Source organism: Panthera leo, chromosome A1 (assembly GCF_018350215.1).
Source record: "Panthera leo isolate Ple1 chromosome A1, P.leo_Ple1_pat1.1, whole genome shotgun sequence".
Taxonomy (NCBI): domain Eukaryota; kingdom Metazoa; phylum Chordata; class Mammalia; order Carnivora; family Felidae; genus Panthera; species Panthera leo.
This window is the reverse complement of record NC_056679.1, coordinates 189,460,661-189,475,806: the sequence shown is the minus strand read 5'-3', so window position 1 is coordinate 189,475,806 and position 15,146 is coordinate 189,460,661. Positions and strand designations below refer to the sequence as shown.

Sequence of the window (15,146 nt, the reverse complement as noted above, 5' to 3'; positions counted from 1 at the left end):
AGTACTGCTCAATAACCACCAGCCTTTATAATTTAATATAATATCAGCTACAATTACAGAGTGAAAACCATGTGCAAGCATTGTGTTGGTTCTCCATTGTACTGTTTATACCTTATCTGCTATCATGGGAAAATGCTTCCTATTCTAGAGAAAGACCTCTATCAAAGATGTACATATTATTAATAAAGCCACCAGTTTCACCCTCCAGGTGCTTGGTCTCCATCAACTCCTTTAGGCCTCACAACAACTCCTATGGGGTCAATCTTCCTCTCCCCTGTGTGGCTAAGCTTCAGCGAAGTTGCCTGCCTGAGTATGAGGCAGTGTCAAGAATGGGAACTGAAGCCTGTTGGACTTCAAAGCCCATGATACATTTAACCTCTGGGCTATACAGCCTCTTGCAACTGTTATTTGTGTTTTCTCTAAGCTCTTTTTTCCTGTAGCCAAAGGTCACTCTCGTCCTTCCTTTTCTGTTGTAGGCTCATGAGTCACAGAGGGTAGGGGTTGGTCTTCTTCATTCCCCATGGATTTCCTGGGCCTGTCTTCCATCCGTTGAAGCATTAGCTGCAAACTGTGTGTAGGGTCTTCAACCCTAAGTTCCTCCTGACACTTCCAAATGAGAGAAGGTGACCCCAAATTCAGGCCAGCATGGGCTGTCCACAAAGCGTGGGAACATTATCAGCAGAGACAAAAAAATTTTTCTCCCTCAAGAACTGTTTTTGTAGGGCTGCATTTTCCGATGTGAAGAGCACATTTTTTGTTCATCTGCTCCCAGTGGCAGAATCGGGGAGAGTGGGAACAGGGATATTTTATCTACCCAAAACAATTCATCAAACAAACCCAGGAGATCCGAGATAGTGTCTAACAAGTAAAAGTCAACATTACTCCCTTTGTCTTGGGCCACACACGCAAACCATTTCTTTTAAAGGTAAGAGGGGTCATCTTGATGTTCTATGGATGTCAGCAGGCACCACATGCTTTCTTTTACCGCCTTCCTGTTCCCCCAGGGAAACCTGATGATCTCAGAAGCTGCTTAGGAGGAAGAGTGGGAAATAAATGAGTGTCAAGGGAAGGCAAAAAGAACTTGGTCATTGTGGAGAGTTTGGGCTTCTGTGGGGAAGAACTGGATAGGCCTCTGGCAAAGCACTGAAGAGCAGAGACATGGTTCCTCCCACAGAAGGCCCCCCTCAAAAACATGTTTGCTTTCCTTCTGCTTTGGGACAGGAAAGGTAATAATAATGATTCCAGCTAGTGTTCCCTGAGCACTTCCAGAGTGCCTGGCATGAGGCCAAAGGCCTCCATAGACTCTCTTATTTTATTTTTACAATGGTCCTGGGAAGCAGTGACAATTATTATTCCCAATTTCTGAATTGGCAACTGAGGCTCAGGGAGATTAAGTTGCTGGCCTTAGGTCACACAGGTAGAAGGCAAAAGAGGCAGGATTTGGACATGGGTGATTTGATTCTAGTCCCATACTCTGAGGCCCAGAGAAGCTGTCACTTGGTCACAATCTCAAGCTAGTTAGAGAGCAGAACTAGGAGTAGGATTTAGGGTTTCTGATTTTCTATTTTTCTGGCAATATTACACTACTCTTTGATTTAAACTGTCTGTCATAGGAATGACATTTCAAAGGAGCAAATTCAATGTAGCATTCAATTCATTCAAATTAGTCTCCCAAATGAATGGACAAGCTTGGTAGTCTCTCTTAAACATTGTCAAAGAACAGTCAAGGTGATTTTGTTGTTGTTAAACTCTTATTTTTTTCTGAGTATAAAAGTAATACAGGTCAGTTGCAGAATATTTGGAAAATATAAGAAAAAAAGACCTGTAATTCTACCACCCAGAGATAATCTTAGTATTTTATCATGTTTTAAAAAGCATAGCTAGGGGCACCTGGGTGGCTCAGGAAGTTAAGCAACTGACTCAATTTCGGCACAGGTCATGATCTCACAGTTTGTGAGTTCAAGTCCCACATGGGGTTCTGTGCTGATAGTGTGAAGCCTGCTTGGGATTCTCTCTCTCTCTCTCTCTCTCTCTCTCTCTCTCTCTGTCTCTCTGTCTCTCTCTTCCTCCCTGCTGTGTTCTCAATCTCTCTCTAAAAATAAATAAAAAAACTTAAAAAAAGCATAGCTAATATCATGTTTGTATATATATTATTTTATATCCAATTTAAAATTGTATTAGCTATGACAAGTAGGCTTTAAATTTGATGCACATACAATTCATTGATATTTAAAAGACTTCTGAGGCTTCATATGGGTTCTTGGTGTTGTGATGAACTAATGATAATTGCTATTGGTTCATGGTTGAGCACTGCATCTGGAGAAACATTTATTTGCCATACTTTCAAGGACTGCATCATGGCTGCACTCCATTTGAAGACATTTTGATGATAGTTTTATTTCCAGGAACAATGATGTTGGGATAAGCTGAGGGCTTACTCTCATATTGATGAGGTTTGCCTCATGGCCTGGATTAGAGCCAGGATTTCCCTTGCTGCCAACACTCCATGTGCCGGAAGGATATGGGTAATTTCTTGATAGGTATGTGGAGGCCCCATTCCTGGGGACAGAGGACTAGCTGCAGAGGTAACTACTGCCTTATAGACTCAGCCCAGGACACTGCCATCCTGCTAATTGAATAGCACGCCTTGCAGAGTTTGTCAGTGCTGCCTTACTCCATCCCATGTTTGTCTGGATACTTGTTTTTCATCTGGCCTGTAGCCTTCTGCACAGCCAAGAGGAGAAGTCAATCACTGATGTCAGAACCCTTTACTACCATTTATGAATCTTATTGAATCACTGAAAGAGTGATCACTGGAACCTTAGGGCTGGAAAGTACCTTCAGGTACATTCCCAAAACCTTATCTTATATAAGAGGCCACCAAATCTCACAGTGTATGTCAAGGACAGGTTATTCAGCTAATCGCAGAGCCAGACCTGGGTTAAGTTCTCCTGACCTGTGTTCAGTTATTATCTTTCCTTGTTGATTTGCATTGCATTTTTTATAAGGAGGAAAAGCAATTGATGGATAGATTTAGAGTCCTACAGAAATGATGTACTTAATAGAGAAGAGCATTGTTGATTAATTTACATTTTACATGTTGATTCTTCCAGTTATCTCTATCTACTATGACTAGTTTCCAAATCAAAAATTAGATCTTGTAGTCAAAGTGTTATTAGATTTGAGAATTTATATTTTAAAAAATTTTTAATGTTTTTATTTATTTTTGAGAGAGAGAGAGATATCAAGCATGAGCAAGGGAGGGGCAGAGAAAGAGGGAGACACAGAATCTAAAGCAGGCTCCAAGCTCTGAGCTGTCAGCACAGAGCCTGATGTGGGATTCGAACTTGTGAACCATGAGATCATGACCTGAGCTGAAGTCAGACATTTAACCGACTGAGCCACCCAGGTGGTCACCCAGGTGAATTTATTTTTAATCAAGGTCTCATAAAGGTTTAAAAATAAAATCATGTCTACTTATATAATGATACCTGATATTTATTGAGTAAATACTGTTTTTAGTTTTTATGTGATTTTTCTCCTTTAATTTTCCCACAATCCTGTCAGGTAAATATCAAGAATATCTTACTCTACAGATGAGGAAAATAAAGCTTAGAGAAGTTAAGAGACTTAATCAGAGTCAAAGCTTATAAATGACATTTGTCTTTCTGACTCACAAATCTGTTATCTTGATCACTATACTATTCTGGTTTCTGGTTCACGTTTGCATACACATGAGATATAATTTAGGAATCAACTGACTTACTGAAAATAATAGAACTACATGAAATCAGATGAATCTGGAGTACGAGGTCACCATCCCCATGACTAAAGATCTTTGATTATTTGTCCTGATATGCTGTGAGCTGGCACCTGGTGGCAGGTCCTCCAAAGTCAGATTTAACTATGCTTAGGAGCCTTGATGCCACTTACATCTATTGTAATTGACTGACCCAGGTTGACTTTTGAACTTTCCAGTGTTCAGACTCTTTTGTCCAAACCACAGTCTCCATTCCATGGGTTATGGGCTTTGGAATTGGTTGAATTCATGGAGGAGGAAGGGTGAAGGTGGCAGGGGATGGGGCTAACCTATTGGAAGTCCTGCTTATGATTTTGGGACCATATTCCCCTTGAGGTCCTGGTGCTCTCTCATCAAAGCCTTGGTAACTTAATCGTTAAATGCATTTGCTCACCCTTTAAAAGACAACAGTTTCATCACATTACTTTTAGGCTGTCTCTTCTTGGTGACTGAATGTCTGGGCTATGTCATAACAAGACCAATTGAAAAGAAAAAGGTGCACAAAGCCAAGGCACATCCCCTACCCTCCAAATCAGATCACATTCTTCTTAGGATGTGCAAATCTTCTGCTCTTCTGTAGCTCAGGGTTGCTTCCTTAGAGGAGTTAGTTGTGCAGTTTTATGGCCTGTGCTGACCTCATGATGTCATTTGGTCATCGGAGAAGATGCTAGAGGTTAAGAAGACTAGCTCCTAAGAAGCAGGACCAAATATAAAGGGTCTATGGAGGGGCCTAGAAACAGTTGTAGGGGGCCAAGGAAAGGAAGTAGGGAGGGTCCTCAGGCAGGATTTTGCCACTTGCAGCGAGGAAACTCTTCTTACTACACTTGGGCACATGGACATGATGGCTATCCATCAGCCAGCTGTTTGTACCTGAGCATGAGATCTGGCTCTGAGGGTCTGGACAAACCAATCAACCAACCAACCAACCAACCAACCAACCAACCAACCAACCACAGAAGTAGCTGTGCTGCCCAATAGACTGTTAAACACATTTAATTAATGTGTAATTCCATTTTAGTCCATTAAGTGTAGAGGTCTCATTGATATACAGCACATAGGACATAGGCAGATAACACTAAGGGATGCCTCTGGTTCTAACAATGCTGGGAATTTATTCTGCTTGTGGCCATGTTTATCATTTCCAAGGCAGGTTTTTATTTTCTAAGATTTTTTTTAAAGTTTATTTATTTATATTGGGGTGAGGGAGGAGCAGAGAGAGAGGGAGAGAGAGAGAATCCCAAGCAGGCTCTGACACTGACAGTGCAGAGCCTGATGTGGGGCTTGAACTCACAAACTGCAAGATCATAACCTGAACCCACATCAAGAGGTGGATGCTTAACCAACTGAGCCACCCAGGCGCCCCATAATAATAATACTAAAGAGAACTCCATCAGGCCCATTTCTCCAGGAACTCTGGAATTCTAGAGAGTTAGGAGAGAGATGTTTGTTTTGGTCAGGAGCACTGTCAGAAAAATGATGGCCGATAGAAAGAACATTGAGTTGAGAGATTGAATATCTGTGTTCTCAAACCCTGGCTCACCTGTCATTTTGTGGAGGACAGTGGACAGATCCTAACCCCCATGGCTTCAGCTTCCTGCTCTAAATGTAAGATTTGGAATAGCTAGCTCTTGGAGTTTTCATGTAGCTTGAAGACACCAACCATCTATTTCTTTAGCCTCTTTGTGATGTAATTAAATAACCCTTTCCAACTCTTGAGGCCGGTGGGGAATGCTTTTTGCAAATATGTATTTATCCAGCCCCTAACTCATAGAATCTCTGTGAGCTGGATTGAAAAGCCTCCAGAGGTCACTGGGAATCACTTTTGTGGATTAGTATCAATATAGAGATCCGGAGGCTGAAAGGAATTAGAGAAACAACAAATAATAAAGCAGGCTGGACATAGTGAGACTTGAGTCATTTGTTGATAATAGATGGACCTTTCCCAACCACCTTCATCTTTATGATAGTTTCATTTACAGATATTTATTTATTTATTTATTTAATAAATGGAACCTGGCTGAATTTGGTTGAAAACAAAGTTTGTTTAAAATATTTTGTAACCTTTGAAGATCATCCCCTAAACAACAACTGAGAAGCCACATGTGATATAGGCAGAGACGGGGAGTGCTCTTGGTGAGCATTTCACTTAACGGGCAGACATATTTAAGAATCTTCAAATCAGGGACTCTTGGATGTCTCAGTCAGTTGGATGTCACTGACAGTGCTGAGCCTGCTTGGAATTCTCTCTCTCTTTCTCTCTCTCTGCCCCCTCCCCTGACTTGCAGGTGCATGCATGTGTTCTCTCTTTCTCAAAATAAATAATAAAAATACACTTAAAATTTTTTTAAATTTAAAGAAGTTAAACAGGAAAAGAATCTTCAAATCAAATTAAAACAACAACAAAAAAAGGACTTAAACTCTGCCTCCCTCCCAAACCACTGCTCTGTGTCTCCCCTATGTTCCAGATGCTCTTCTGAAGAATAGGTGTTATATGTTACCTTACTTTTAGTTTTGCCTTACTTTGTGTTCTGCCCCCAGGACTTCCCTGATTTCTGTCACTTCTAGGCAGTTTCATTGTTGCAGCTCTGTGTCTCCTGTATTCTGTTAGCCTTTATCCTGCTTGCCCTCCTGAAAGCTTCCAGTATTATTGGCAAAATTGCCTCCTAAGCCACTTCCCATTCCCTTTAAAAAAATACTATTATTACTAAAAACATAATCTTGGTTCATTGTAGAAAATTTAGAAACTGAAAGACAAGCAAAAAGAAATACAGAAATTACCCATAAGCTGATGACTCCGAGAGAGCCATTATTAAGATGCTATTCTGTTTTCTGGCATTTATGAGTGGAGAGAAGAGAGTGAGGAGAAAACAGTGCAAGATTAGGCTAGAGAGAGGGGTGTGCCAGGCACAGAGCCTGGTCCATGTACTAGAAATTTGGGACTTTTGTCTGAGTGCAATGAGAAGATGACGAGGGATTTTAATAGGGTCAGGAGAAGATCATATATGTGTTTTAGAAAGATTACTATGACTGCAGTGTGGAGACCAGATTGAGGGCAAGAGACCAGTTAGGAAGCCATCCAGGACACAGCTCGTGTTTATTCTTAGTACTTCACCTTACATCATTTCCCTCTTCTGGAATATTCTTCTTTCTCCCTAGATCCATACAAACTCTCCTCTTCCTTCAAGCACCTTGAAGTGACCAGGTATTCAAACCCTTCTTGACTTCATTCTTCCCCAAAGTTTTACTCAGTTCATGGGTCCACATTTTACTTACTGCTCCATGGTGTATAACCCACAGTTGCACCGAACCACGGCAGGATTTGTGGAGCTGAGCATAAAGCATTTCACCTTTGCTTCCCCATCATCAATACTTGCATTGTCTCTTGAAAGATCCTATCAGACATGATAAATTTATTAATACTAAAATGGAAATGAAACTAACTCTATTAATCCTCCCAGGGTAACAGCTTTTCAAAAACTTCAAATCCATTGATAGTGGAGAGATATTGAGCTGGGGAATACCACCAGGTTCCACAGTAATCAACTAAAAGCAGATCCTGGTTCTTTTGCACTCCCACCCACTCCACCCTTCCTAAGACAGCTTCCATTGCAATTGAATTGTAATAAACAAAATAAATTAACCCAAAAGAATGGATCTTTAAGGGGGAACTACTGGCATTTTACCAGTAAAAACAATTTCCATAGGTGCTTTTTTAAAAATCATGTAGCATACAAGGAAGTTCAGTTCTAGCACTGAGTGTTGGGACTCAGTATATATATATATACTGGATATATATATATAGATAGATACATATATATACACACATATATATAGGACCATGAGACACATAATGCTTTTGGGAAGGAAAATGTTGCCATAAAGTCTAGCACATTTTTCTGGGGGATTTGAAATAGCATGTTAAAAAAGAGATCAAACTACTCTTTTGAGGAGAGGTGCCCAGCAAAGAAGAGCATGCCAAACAGAATGACCTTTTACCTGTAAAGATATTTGAGGGCAGGAAATGTGCTGAAGGAGTCAGCTCCCACAAAACTTGGGTAGTACTGGAGAGTAGTGCTCAAAAAGGCAATCTTTATTTTTTTTCTTTAGGCAATATAATTAAATGATAATAGTACCATGTAGCACAGTTTTATGAAGCAATAATCCAGTTCCCAAATGGGTAAACTATAAACCTGATGGCCAAGTCATTTATCCCAATGAGGGAGCCTGATTATTACAGGGGAAAGCAGGGGATCACCCTTTATAATGATTTTGCTACATGAGCTCAAATAGGTCTAAGACACTTGATGCAGATTCTAACCCTGGGTAGGGAAGCTGAAGCTTTGAATCTAGGAGACAGATGAAGGTAAGTGGGGTGGGTTGGGGGCTAGGGGAATGTTGGAGAGAGCTCAGGGAGGGTAAGACCCTGCAAAGGAAGTTAAATGGTTGGAATCACTTAGCAGGGGTGGGTGAAATCAAGAAACTTACAGTTTCAGAAAAAAATCAGACCACAATTGCTTACACTTCCTTGCTCAGGAAGCAAGAAACTATTTTCTAAGGAAAATGGAGAAGGGAAAGGAACTATTAAGTTTTGGGGCTCCAATTATGTGCCAGCATTTTTATAGATCTTATGTCATTTAATCCTCACTGCAACGCTGTGAAGTGAGAATTACCTTCTATATTTTATAATTGAGGAAAAGGAGGCTCCAAGAAGGTTAAGTTATTCACCTAGAGATACAGAACTCATGTTTTGAGGTCAAAATTCAGACCTGCTCCTTTGACTACTGTAGTTTGTCTCACCAGGGCAGTTCCAAAAAAGAACCTCTGAAATCTGACCTGGTACTGGATGGATGGTCTCCAGGGTACACTTAGTGGTTCCTGATGACACAGTGTTCTTATACTCTGGGTAGTATGCTGAAAGAATGCTGAACACATTTTTTTTCTAATGGGATCTTTGGAGCCAGGAAGGCAGCCTCCCATGTTTCACTGAGCCCAGATCTGTTCTCTTCACTGGCCAAGCACTGTTCTCTTTCCCCTGCAAAGCACTTATTTTAGTCTGCCAAGAACCCGGCAGTTTTCCAGGCACCTGATAAGACATCAGTAAATCTTGCGCAGTAAATAAATGCACAAATAAGTGAAAACATCATCCTCACATGTATCTCTGCACATAGAGGAGTATTCTACTGTATTGCCATATTTTGGGGGTAAGGTTCAAATGTTCACCCCTCTTAACTTCTTCACCTTACTAAAGTCTGCTGTTATGTTCTCTTCCCTCCCGCCCTGCCCCATCTTCTGAGAGCACTTATTATCCATACCCTCATGTCTCCAAGAACTCATATACTGTAGTCTTTGTTCTTGGTTTGGCATGTGAAAATCCTGCCTTTCCTTTTAGATCTAAGGATATGGACTGTGTCTTATCCTGTGTTTCCGTAGCAACTACCTCATCCTTCCGTTAGAAGGTTCTGGTGAATATTGGTTGAATTGAAGAATCTAAGTGAATTTGGGGAGGCAGAAGTTATAGTAGTTAAGAGCATGGACTTCGGGGAGAAACAAAACTGTTTTAGAAAGCTGGCTTTATACTTGCTAGCCTTGAAAGAAGTTATTCTCTCTCTGAATGTCATCTTCCTCATCTGTAAAATTTGGATAACAATAGCAGCTGCTTATAGGTGGATGTAAAGGTTAAATGAAGCAGGACATGGCAAGCACTAAGCACAGTGGTTGGCATATGCTCAATGCTCCAGTAAGTGGTAGGAAAAGGAAAAAAGGAATGTAGAAGGAAGGCGACCTCAATTTTCTTATAAGAGAAAGGGTGTGGCTAAGGAGGGGAAAGTGCAGGGAATCAGTTAACAAGATCCAACAGTGATAACCCCTGGAGGTGTGGATCACTTGCAAAAGCCATCTATTCTTAAAGGTAATAGCTTTTGTTATTTACTCTCTTCTCGTGACTTTGAGATGTTATTAGTCATCTATGTTCTCTCTCTCTCTCTCTCTCTCTCTCTCTCTCTCTCTCTCTCTCTCTTTCATTTGGGGGTAATAAGTTAGACCCACACCTGGTGCATCTCTACTGTTTTCAAGTCTGAGAAACTAGAACCAGTTGTTCCTTACAGTGATTAAGGAATCCCATCTGAGAACATCTCTCCCCAGCCAAAGCCAAAAAGCCAAAATCCCCCCCCCCCCACAAACCCACCACCACTAGCAAAAAACCAAAAACAAAACAAATCAAAAAAAAAAACAAACAAGAAGAGCACACACAAAAAAATCAAGACTTACTGAGTGCTTCCCATATAACTAAGCATTTATTGAGAATGTGCTATACTGGATTTTGTGAATAAAAGTAGGACATTCTACTGGGAAAAACAGGAAATAAAGGAATAAGTAATATATTTAATGTCAGATTAGTAGTCTGACGAGGAAAATAAAGTAGGGTAAGGGAATAGAAAGTGCTAAGAATACTGTTTTAGATAGTGGATACAGGGGGAGGCCTCCTCGATAACATGACATTTGAACAGAAACAGAATATGGAGGGAATGAGTTGCATCAATATCTAGAAGAAGGACACTTCAGATGGAGGAGACAGCAAGTCCTTGAAGGTGTTCAACACGGCTGTTGTGATCAAGGAACTGCAAGAAGGCAGTTCAAATCCCATTGTATTGACATTGTAGCGGACGAGAGGGACAAGAGAGGATGGGGAGATAACCAGGAGCCAGATCATATGGGACCTATAGGCGGTATTGCCCTTATCCCCAGGCAAGAGCATTAAAAGATCCTAAGTGCCACAATCACAGAAAGCATCAATTTATTAACAAGCACACTGGCTTCCATTCTTTGTGAATCAGCATTCAGTGTTAACACACAGCAACCCAAACTTGAAACATCCACTCTTGCAGCTAACTCTGTTCAGGCCCCAGAGGAACACTTTCCCACATCTCTTGCCCTGTGTCCTCAAAACAAAAGGTCAGCAATGTATCCAAATGCTGTAAAGTTTTGAGTGAAACTTTACTGCTGCTGACTTTGTAAATAGACACAAATTTGGAGTGTGGCAAGGATTTGACTAGATGAAGTATTTAGGTAAAAGAAAAGACAAATTTATTTGATAAGTTCTTCCTCTCAGATATCAAAAAACGTTTGCATAATGAAGTGCAAAATTATTTCCCAGTTGTGTGAAACATCTCTTTTCTTGCATCACCTCAAATTCAAAAATATGCTTCTGAAACTATTCATGAACACAGTTGCATGGGGTAGCTGAGGAAGATTTTGCACTAGTAAGAAATCCATATTACTCTTAAATTTGTATCTATATTTTTATATATAGTGGTGAAAAGCGTGAAACAGAGTGATTCTGAGTCTTTATACTGGTGACTAGATGACCTTTCAAGCCAAATCTACAAATGGTTTCATTTTAATAATAATATTTGATAGATTTAATTAATTTTTCAAAAAAATAAATAGATTTCAGCTTTATTTAAATGATTTAAAATATTGACATTCATTACTATAATTAACCTTACACCTTTTAATTTTAGTAAATAATTTTGAATATTTCAGGATAAAAACAGCATTTTTGCGAACAAAAATTTAAGTGTTTTGTTCTTTTTATTTATATTAATTAAATTTTTTAATGAAAGTTTACTCAAATATTATATACTTTCAATATAATTACCTTTTAATACTTTAGATTATTGCTATCAATAGAACATAATGATGTGAAAATCTAGATTATTATGACATGATGATTAATTTTGTTAAAGTTAAGACAAGAAAAACTTATGGAGTGAATACATAATAATTCATAATTTATCCACATATTTACTTCTTATTCATCCAAACAGCCAAATATTCATAATAACAATTAAGTTGAATAATCTTTGATATTTTGACAATTTTTAGGCATTTAATCATAGATTTATACTTTTAGTCATTTTAACGGCCATAGATTTACATATATATATATATATATATATATATGTATATGTATGTATTTTTTTTTAATGTTTATTTTTGAGAGAGAAAGACAGAGTGTGAGCAGGGGAGAGGCAGAGAGAGAAGGAGACATAGAATCTAAAGCAGGCTCTAGGCTCTGAGCTGTCAGCACAGAGCCTGATGCGGGGCTGGAACCTATGAACCATGAGATCATGACCTAAGCTGAAGTAGGACACTCAACCACTGAGCCACCCAGGCACCCTGATTTACATATATTTTTAGATCTCACCATTTTATGGATTTATCAAGTAGATAACAGAAAAAAATATTTTATTTATTTTTATTTATTTATTTTTCAATATATGAAGTTTATTGTCAAATTGGTTTCCATACAACACCCAGTGCTCATCCCAAAAGGTGCCCTCCTCAATACCCATCACCCAACCTCCCCTCCCTCCCACCCCCCATCAATCCTCAGTTTGTTCTCAGTTTTTAAGAGTCTCGTATGCTTTGGCTCTCTTCCACTCTAACCTCTTTAGAAAAAAATATTTTAAAAACACTTTTTATCTTGATTTAAAACTTAAAAAAAATTAAATATGGTATGTGGACCCTCATTTGAATTCTTGCCCTGGTTCCTGCAAATGTTAGCAGAGGCTGACCTGTAAACTATGGACCTAACTTACGTTCTTTTTTTTTTCTTTTTTAAAATTTTTTAATGTTTTATTTATTTTTGAGAGAGAGACCGAGTGTGAGAGGGAGACACAGAATCTGAAGCAGGATCCAGGTTCTGAGCTGTCAGCACAGAGCCCGATGCGAGGCTTGAACCCAAGGCAGCAAGATCATGACCTGAACTGAAATTGGATGCTTAACTGACTGAGCCACCAGGCACATCACATTCTTAACACAACTGCTGTGACTCCTAGTGGGGAGCAGGTGAAACGGGGCCAAGCAAACATGGTAGCAAACTAGGCTATTGCAGTTCTCCTGGAAGAGTGGTGGAGATAGAATTGGTGAGAATTAGTCTGAATCTGTTTTTTTGAAGGTAGAGCCAAGATTTGCTTATGGATTGGTATAGAATGTAATAGAGAAGATGCAAAAATGACTCTAAGATTTTTGACCTGAGCAACTGGTAAGTGACAGGGCTATTTAATTCTTGCCTTTTAGGATTGTTGTGAGGATTATTTAACTGAAATAACATATGTAAAATCTCTAGTACAGTGCCTAGCACCTAGTAGTGGCTCAATAAATGGTAGTTGTGAGCATTTAATTACCTTATTTGCTCATCTCTAAAGCCATGCAAGATACTGATGTTATATTGTGTGTGTGTGTGTGTGTGTGTGTTTTTCCCCAGAAAAAGAAATTGGTCAAGAAATGGAATGAATTGGTCAAGGGCATATAGCTAATGAATTGAAAAAGCCAGCTTAGAATTAGACATTTCTCTATGAAAGGAGCATGCAGAAAGCCTTTGAGGGCAGCTATACCAGGACAGGAATTGGTGTTTGCCAAGTGTGGTTTGGGAACCTGGAATTTAAACTTTGGTGGAGGTCTATCCTGAGGGGGCTTTTTCTGTAGACCTACATCATTGGAAACGCCTCATAGAGGATATGTGTGGTTTCCTTTACTCACAGAACTATGTGTTAGATCTGTGGGAAAGAACTACAAGACATCTATCTGCTGACACTCTGAGAAAGATCTAATAGTCAGATTTTTACAATCTTAGGTATTGGCGTGTTCCAACAATCTGTATAGTTCTTGGGTGTGATAGTTCAGGGGTGAATATGATTTGAACTCATTCATGTTTACAGGGCGTCTGACATTAAAAACCGGGGAGATTCATCTACTCTGACCCTAAATATGGCCTTAAAGTAAAGGAATTGGATCCCAAAGATTACAGGTGGGGATTTTTTTTTTTAGATTCTTTCTGCCCCTCTTTATTTTTAAAGTGAGTAATTATATGCTTACTTTGTAGGTTTGTTGGAAAGATTTATATCTCTTTTTTTTCATCTTCAAAAATTTTTTTTAATTTTATTTTTAAGTTTTTAAAATTTACATCCAAATTAGTTAGCATATAGTGAAACAATGATTTCAGGAGTAGATCCCTTAATACCCCTTACCCATTTAGCCCATCCCCCCTCCCACAACCCCTCCAGTAACCCTCAGTTTGTTCTCCATATTTATGAGTCTCTTCTGTTTTGTCCCCCTCCCTGTTTTTGTATTATTTTTTTTCCCTTCCCTTATGTTCATCTGTTTTGTCTCTTAAAGTCCTCATATGAGTGAAGTCATATGGTTTTTGTCTTTCTCTGACTGACTAATTTCACTTAGCAAAATATCCTCCAGTTCCATCCATGTAGTTGCAAATGGCAAGATTTCATTCTTTTTGATTGCTGAGTAGCACTCCATTTTATATATATATATATACACACACCACATTTTCTTTATCCATTCACCCATCGATGGACATTTGGGCTCTTTCCATACTTTGGCTATCGTTGATAGTGCTGCTATAAACATGGGGGTGCATGTGTCCCTTCGAAACAGCACACCTGTATCCCATGGATAAATGTCTAGTAGTGCAATTGCTAGGTTGTAGGGTAGTTCTATTTTTAGTTTTTTGAGGAACCTCCATACTGTTTTCCAGAGTGGCTGCACCAGCTTGCATTCCCACAGGTGGGGAATTTTGAAGTATGTCCATATTTAAGTGGTGATCAAAGAAGCCCAACCAAAAGAACTCTGGACTGATAGTGACAACTGGATTGAACACAAGTTCTTCTTTTCAAAAAATTGTTTGTGTGTTTATTTATTTTTGAGAAAGAGGCAGGGCGAAAGAGAGGCAGAGAGAGAGGGAGACAGGGAATCCCAAGCAGGCTCCATGATGTCTGCACAGAGCCCGATACAGGGCTTGAACTCACTAACTGGGATCATGACCTGAGCCAAAATCTACAGTTGGATGCTTAACCAACTGTGTCATCCAGGTTCCCTGAAGGTTCGTTTTAAAAGGACTGTCTTAGGGGCACCTGGGTGGCTCAGGCGGTTGGGTGTCTGACTTTGGCTCAGATCATGATCTCACCATTCGTGAGTTCAAGCCCGGTATCAGGCTTTGTGCTGACAGGTTGGAGCCTGGAGCCTGATTGGGATTCTGTGTCTCCCTCTCTCTCTGCCTCTCCCCTGCTCACGCTCTGTCTCTCTCTCCTTCAAAAATAAATAAACATTAAAAAAATAAAAGGGCTATTTTGAAGGTTATGATTCCGACTTTGGAGGAACTGTGGTGATTGGGAGTGGAAGGAATCACAGGTAAAATTTCTTAAATAAAAAACTTATAGTCTTAAAAAAAACAAACGTTAGTATCTGCAGATGTGTTTTGGAAGAGGAGCAGGTAAAAATGCCTCTTCGTGGAGGTAGGGATCAGCATTTCTGAGTCTCTGGAAGAGTC

At 39.5% G+C, this 15,146-nt stretch overlaps 1 long non-coding RNA gene and 1 other non-coding gene across 2 annotated transcripts; one reads left to right on the top strand and one right to left on the bottom strand.

Annotated features, from left to right (window-relative positions):
• Positions 1 to 6,876: 6,876 nt before the first annotated feature.
• LOC122225306 lies at positions 6,877 to 9,195 on the bottom strand. Its single transcript, XR_006205193.1, has 2 exons — positions 9,112 to 9,195; positions 6,877 to 7,191 (listed from the first exon to the last, which is right to left on the bottom strand). It is a non-coding gene; the product is annotated as an uncharacterized LOC122225306 (long non-coding RNA).
• A 4,059-nt stretch (positions 9,196 to 13,254) lies between these two features.
• Positions 13,255 to 13,385, top strand: LOC122202998. Its single transcript, XR_006195011.1, has one exon. It is a non-coding gene; the product is annotated as a small nucleolar RNA SNORA18 (small nucleolar RNA).
• The last annotated feature ends 1,761 nt before the right edge of the window (positions 13,386 to 15,146 follow it).